Genomic DNA, 7,187 nt, shown 5'->3' with positions numbered 1-7,187 from the left:
AATTAAATACACAAATAACAACGCGTTATTCTATTTAAACATCGAAGAGGATAAACTAAATAGTTTATAAATTAGGATAAACTATACAGGTTTGTATCAAGCGATTGTGATGAGTGAACTATGACAAGGTTTGAGAATTTCAAAGAGAGCTGTGATCAAAAGACAGCGGGTAACAGGATGGAAAATTCGATTCGAAAGGCTGTACCGAAGTCAGCACAAACGATAGCACAGGGAATCGACGTCGCGACGGGTGAAACTTGGCCCGATCGATCCCGTCACTCGGTGCCGCGTATTCGACCCGTTCCCAAGGCGTAACGGAGTCGAATGAGGTAGAGAAAAAGTCGCAACGCGAATGCACCTGCGTGCTCTATCCGCATTCCGCCGACGCGCTTTCGACCTTCGGAAGTTGCCACGCCGCTTCACTTGTCGCGTGCTATTTTCAGGCCAAGTTTACTAGCACCGCTGCCACTGTTTGATATTTTTCATTGAACACAGCTGGTCACCAAGCGTCACGTGGCGAACAAACAATAAAGCGCGTCTCGTCGAAGAAACAAACAAATCTTGGTACGAGTTCCTCCGTTTCAATTGTGCGAGAACGCAACGTTTCATCTGGTTTCTGAGAACGTCAGCAAAATAGGATTTCGCAACGTAGACCTGGACGTGTTTGTTGTTTTTGCTAGAGAAAATTAACAGAACGGGAAACGATATCAAATTCCTTGTTATATTCGTAATAAAAAGTAGGAGTTTTACAATCCAGTTGGTGTGAAATAACAAATGGAGAACGGTATCGGGTTGGAAAGTTGAAATGATTCAAATTTATTCGTGACAACATGAATGTTCCAAATTTCAGTGCGGACGATGGATTTACTTTGATCAAAGTTAAATCCAGTATTAAAAATCTTCGCTACACGGACGTGTCTATTATTTTTGTTAGAGAAAATGGGAAACGAAACGATACCAAATTCCTCTTTATTTTCGTGCTAGAAAACACGAGTTTGATGATTTAGTAACGAATAGAATAACAAACATAAAACGGATATAAAAAGCTATAGTATAAAATGGTTTCAGACTCCATGTACGATGGATTTACTTTGGCTTATTATATGTATAGAAGGATCTTCGAAATAACTCTAGAATTTCAATTTCGGAAAGTTTCCTGTTCCTCCTTTCATAAATTCAGCTACGCACTATTAAACGAAGGAAATATAAAATTTAGTGAAGTACACAGAAAGAAGTTAAGGTAGAATGACAAGACGAGGACAAAGATCAGACATTTCGCAAGGATTGTCCCTACGGTTCAACAAGTAGTCATAAAGCTGGGCGGGAGCTTGACAAAACCTGTGCGCGGAGTCTCGGAGTTACGACGGCATCTTTAGAATTTATCACCGCATAAATTCGGAGACCGAAACGACCGCCAGCGTTCGCCAGGCTGTATATTGTTCTGTTCTTTGTTAACGCTTTAATTAAAAACGATCAGACAATTCTGAAGTAAAAGTGAAAAGCTGTTTCAATAACTATTAATTCTCGTGCCACATTTCCTCGATTTTCGTTTGTCTTTATGATGCAAGGTTAATCAAAAATTTGATTCAATACATTTTTTATCTACGTCGTATCTCGAATATGTGTCCTTATGGAATTAATGCGTTCTTAAAAGGCCATAAAAATTGCACTTGTTTCTTTGCCTTCAAGAACACACACAGGATTTCGCATTAATTCGGACTCCTCGGTACTTGAAAGATCTCGAAGAACACCGGCTCTGGCTCTCGATCGAGTTTCTAGCATACTCGGTCAAGAGTATCATATTTTTGGCAACGAAACGCAGAACGCCCGCGGGTACATTGTACGCGAGCCACGAACAGGAATCCTCGACCAGAGCTATTATTAATCAACCGGACGCGGTAATAGGCAAGCAATCGTATTTCACATCGACATTCGATACCACTAATCCTGATGTTTCCATAATCATTATCCGCGAATCTGAACGTCAAACGCTTACATACGTTACTTTCCAACTGTTCCCATTTATCAACGGCTACTAATATTATACAATCCATGGGACAGATGTGATTGAAAGGATTAATTTGTATAGGCGGCCGTCGAGTCGTCACGCATCGGTTCTCGTAGCCAATAACCGTGACTATTATTTTTCTTGGACTAGTTATTTATTGCAATCGGAAATTAATGGAGTTCGATATTTCCATTTGCAGGGCTATTTCCTTTCATCAATCGTCGTGGACTTGGACGAAATTTGACTTTGTAATTAAAATAAATAGAAAGTGAGATTTCTAAAAATTAATAGGGATGACTCGCGGTCAGTATTTTCTGATAGTTAATAATTCTGTATATTCATCAGATTTTTTGACAGAGTAGCACTTGGGAATGTTCCAAAATTTACGAATGGAGTTGATCTAATTAAAATAAATAGAAAGTGAGAAGTATAGATCTTGATGATCTCAGCACTTCTAAGAATTGACAGGGATGACTCGCGGTCATACAACTGCAGACTTCAGTATTTTCTGATGGTTAATAATTTTGATTATATATTTATCAGATTTTCCGATAGGTAATAAACCACTTGGAAATGTCCCAAAATTTACGAACTTGTAAGCCTCCGTATGTTCGCGCTCGTTAACCTTGACTCCCTTTACATTTTATACGGTCGAGCACTACGCGGGCTTAGAACGCAACGAGCTCCTCCAGGGGCTGGCCTCGCCCTCGCCTTTCTACTTTCCACCACTCGAATTATTTACCTTTATAAGTTCCGGTTACGTGTTAGAACGAAATTTAAGAACACCAATTTCGTTCAACCTGTACGGTGCGAATTACATATCAGAGGCAATTGAATTTCTTACCGAGCTACCAATTTTTCCACAGCCTTTGGAGGCACATGGTTTTCTTATCTTAATGTACTTCGTTAGAGATGGAAACAATTTGTTTGTCTAACTTAATTTCAATGGCACGGTCACTCGTCGTACCTATTGATAGAACTGATGTCAAATTTATTGCACATGCTATGATTAATAACAATAAACTGCATCTAGAAAGAGAAAACATCCCTTCTTGTCGAAACTCTTAGCACCACCTTCGTTCACAGTTATTATAGACCTCAACGGGGAGGAGCAAGCATGCTCTCGCTACTGATCGCTAACTCTTAGTTCTAAGAAGATTTTCAAAGACATTCAATTTTTTAATTCAAAACCACTTCAGTCGATAGAGCAAGTGAAGGCGAAAAAAGTCGCTTGTGATTCACCCGCAGATTTTCTTTTAGGCATAGCGTTTAGTACTACTGACACAGTGACCTAGTTTCTGGGTGTCTAGACCGGTTGGTGGAGATTGAGGCAAGTCGACATGCGAGGACAACAATAGCGGCGTCGAAAAAATTATGCTTCCCTTCGCACGACGATATCTCCGAAACCGGAAGCCGGGTCCAGATGAATCAAACGGCCTTTTAAAAAAGAGGCTTCTCCACTCCGAATTCCAATGCAATAAATCATTAAACTTTTATTTTTTTTAACTCTACATTTAATGTACCAGAGTGATGGGATTCGCGACTGAACTCCTGATTTCGAGAACGATAACGTGTGTACGAAGTGAATAAGTCGAGCAACCGTGGAGAGAACCGCAAATATATATACATACATTAGCGAAATATAGTTGTGTGTCAGAAACATTGAGCTTTACGCTAGTAAAAGTGATTCTGTTTCGTTGAAATTAATTTTATCTGATAATACTCGTACCCTCAAATAAATTTGCAGTGGAAGTAAGAAAATAATATATTTGAATTGCTGATTGTAGAGAATCGTATTCACAGAGTCTCTAAGCCGTATGCAAATTTATTTTTAAACGTGATTACACGGGATTGAATTCTCCTATTCCGCTACGCGGCGAGACACGGTTTAGCGTTAATCCGGTTTCGCGAACAAACGCGATTTGGCGAATTCTTTGATTCTCTTATACATGTATGTATATACCTGCGATGGTGATGATCGATGACTTCAATATATTGATACTATATCCACGTGTGATATAAAACAATGAAAACAAAGAAGGGAGCAATTTAAGCGTACAGGTGGTTGAACAAACAATTTCATCGAGGCGCGGAGGACAAATTTACTTACTCTCGTCCGCGTTTCGGTGTTTGTTCGACTTGTAACGCGCTAACTTGTTTGCTCGGTTTTCAGGAACATTTCTTAATCCACTTTTGTTTCAACAAGTTAAAGGAAACGTTAACAATCTTAATGTCTTGAAGCATATTCTCTAAAATGTTCTTGTTCAAAACAACGTAAGGTAATTGTCGCGATTTCTATTCACGTCTAAAATCTAGACGCATAGGAAATCTCATTAACTATAATTTCTTCTCCTTCACATATTAAATATGACTTTATCGTAAGAAGAAAGACTAGAATTGGAAATTTTCATTGGACGTGATGGATGGTCGTATCGAAAGATAGCAGATGAATTTAATGCACATTATTCAAGGAGAATTCATACTTAAAGCGTTATTTAATAATCTAATTGAATGAAATGTCAATGAAGTTCATTTTTTGAAAATATGAATTTTTGTCTATGTCCAGACTTTAAGAAGAGTCTGTATAATTTTACATCTTATCCTAAAATGAAATAAAAATAAGTCAGTGAGTAGAAATTGTAACATAAACATGAATTAGGGCACTTAGTATTTTTGTAAACTTTTAAGAAAGAGAAATTCTTATATTTTCCTATACGAAACTGAATTCATTCAGCAAGGAATAAAATGTGTCGAATTAATTCAAATGACCGAGGCGTTTAATCAAATATTTATTTTTTATTAACTCGGCTTGCATTGATTGAAACTACCTCTGTTTAATTAGTTTCTGAACATTAAACGACATTCCTTCTTTCAAGCTATGTTTGCTTGGCGACAAATCATTGGACATGTGAACGAACCGTTGCTTATTGACACCCTGTTCCCAGCTAAATAGTTTCATCCCCGTTCAATAGTTTAATGCCAAATAGTTCGCTTGGTGGACGCAATGTCGAATAGACCTCATTAATTGCACGTAAACTTTCCCTAATTAAACGTTTCAACCAATATCTGTTGAACCGAGGAAATAAGAACGTCTAAAATTAAGAAAAAAAAGGTTTTGTTGCATTCCATTAATTTATTCTCTGAATTATTAAGAAGTACAACTTGAGTGATAACACATAGACTACAGTTTCATTCTGAGTTGTCTTAAAAGAGTTTCAGAACAAAATGCACTAAATTGTGGGAACAGCCAGATTTCGTCAGTACCAATAAAATGTTGATTAATCGTACTTAACTCGTTAAATATTGGAGTTAGAATATTGTACAAAATATGTGAAATCCTTGTATTAAAATTCATGATATCGTAGAACCATAATAATAATATATGAACGATAGCTTGATAAATTGAATGCGAAATTATATAGATTGAAAGAAAGAAGATTCATTTTATCGCTCTTCCACAGATAAAAACATTACCATAAAATTTTCAACGTATTCCACAGCTCATAAAAAGCAGAAACCGTCGATCTGGCAAACTTTCCATATTCCCCGACGCGCTATTTGCATTCCGTCGGAGGGTATCAGCCGTGAATGACAAAACGGATCGACGTGTCCCGTGGTCGGTCGTGTTTAAGTAACCCGAAAAAGTCTATAGACGGCTTGTCGCTTTCATTCGTCGGGACACCGTTTCCAGGAATTGCAATTAATCCGGGTACACGTGGTCCCGTTAACCGACGCGGTACATAATGAAACGGGACGGTGAATGAAACATGAAGCGACACGAGTGTCTGCGCGCAACGCGGAACGTTCAAAGGGTGACCTGCGAGGGGAAAAACGATAGCGGAGGCATAAACGCCTCCTCATTCCTCTCTTGGGAAACGTCGTAAATTCAGTTTCGAAGCCGGGAGATCGTTCATCATATGAACTAGTAGATTTTAACGCGAGTGTTTCAACGTTGAACGTCGTCGCCGATTCTCGCAGGAGTTCCCAAGCTGATGTATCACGAGCACACGGGGTTATTGGTCGCAAACTGTAATTAATCTCCGGGCGTGATTCGCCGCGAGTGCAAAATAATTAACTGGCTGTGGATTTCAATCAGCGAAACAGAGCTTTTGTGCTGTCAATTTGATAAATGAAACCTAGATTGAAATTGATATCTTTCATAAACAGCGACATGCATTTTACATTCGACGTTCTTTAACCAAGAAACTTCGCAGTTTTGTAATTCAAACGAGGTACACGCACGTGGGACGACAGACCGCTGTTTTAAAAGCCAGTTCAATAAATATTGATAGTAAACGGTAATTCATAGGCTAATCGCTTAACGTATGCGTTGTAAATTACGCCACTGGCTTCGTTTAATAGCTGATTAAATGTTCTCGAAACGAATATCAAGTAATTTTGTCAGCAATATTATTTCTCTTGACGTCAGCTCTCTATTGATAGAACATTTTCATAGATAATTGAATTACTGACGCATTCTTCCATGACGTGACTTAATCCGATAATCTTGCCAATATGCATTTTGCAATTCGTCATGAAACACCAACGAAGAATCCGGCCATTCGTGGAAAACTCGATATTCGTCCTCGCAAACGAACGAACATAAAGGAAATGGCCTTCCATTATAAAAAGTTCGGGCGAGAGCTCACTTATTAGGCAGTCTTTGTTAAGTCGAACAACATTTAAATATAAACTGGTGAGGCTATCGGGGCAAACTGCTCGTCTCGAGTCGAAACTTTATTCGATTCGCTGTAGAAGTATAGAAAACCAATTTCCTTTAGTAGCTACGGCAACTTTCAGGAATCGACGGAGGAATCTTATAAAATAGCCGGCGCGGCGGTCTCCCGCACTGTTTGCATTGCGACAGCAAATAATAAGTAAGTGGAACTATAATCGCGAGATGCCTACGGGAATCCTGATCATAGAAACCAGAAATCAACTTTTTTTTTATATCTTTCGTTTTTAAATACGCGTAATCAATTCCAGTGTATCTTTGTTGCGAATCATTGCATTCACTTCACTTGAATAGCCTCGGGAAAAATTGATATTATGCATGCAAGCTTATGTCGAAGAAAGGAATTTTCATGAAAATTCTTCATTAATAGTTAGATTTGTTTGCATTATTTAGTAGATGACGTTGGACTTGGAAAATTGTTGTTTGCCTCAAGTGTCTAGTCAC

This window comes from Ceratina calcarata, unplaced genomic scaffold, assembly GCF_001652005.2.
Source record: "Ceratina calcarata isolate Rehan_Ccalc_2016 unplaced genomic scaffold, ASM165200v1 scaffold289, whole genome shotgun sequence".
NCBI lineage: Eukaryota > Metazoa > Arthropoda > Insecta > Hymenoptera > Apidae > Ceratina > Ceratina calcarata.
Note: the sequence above shows the minus strand (reverse complement) of the source record.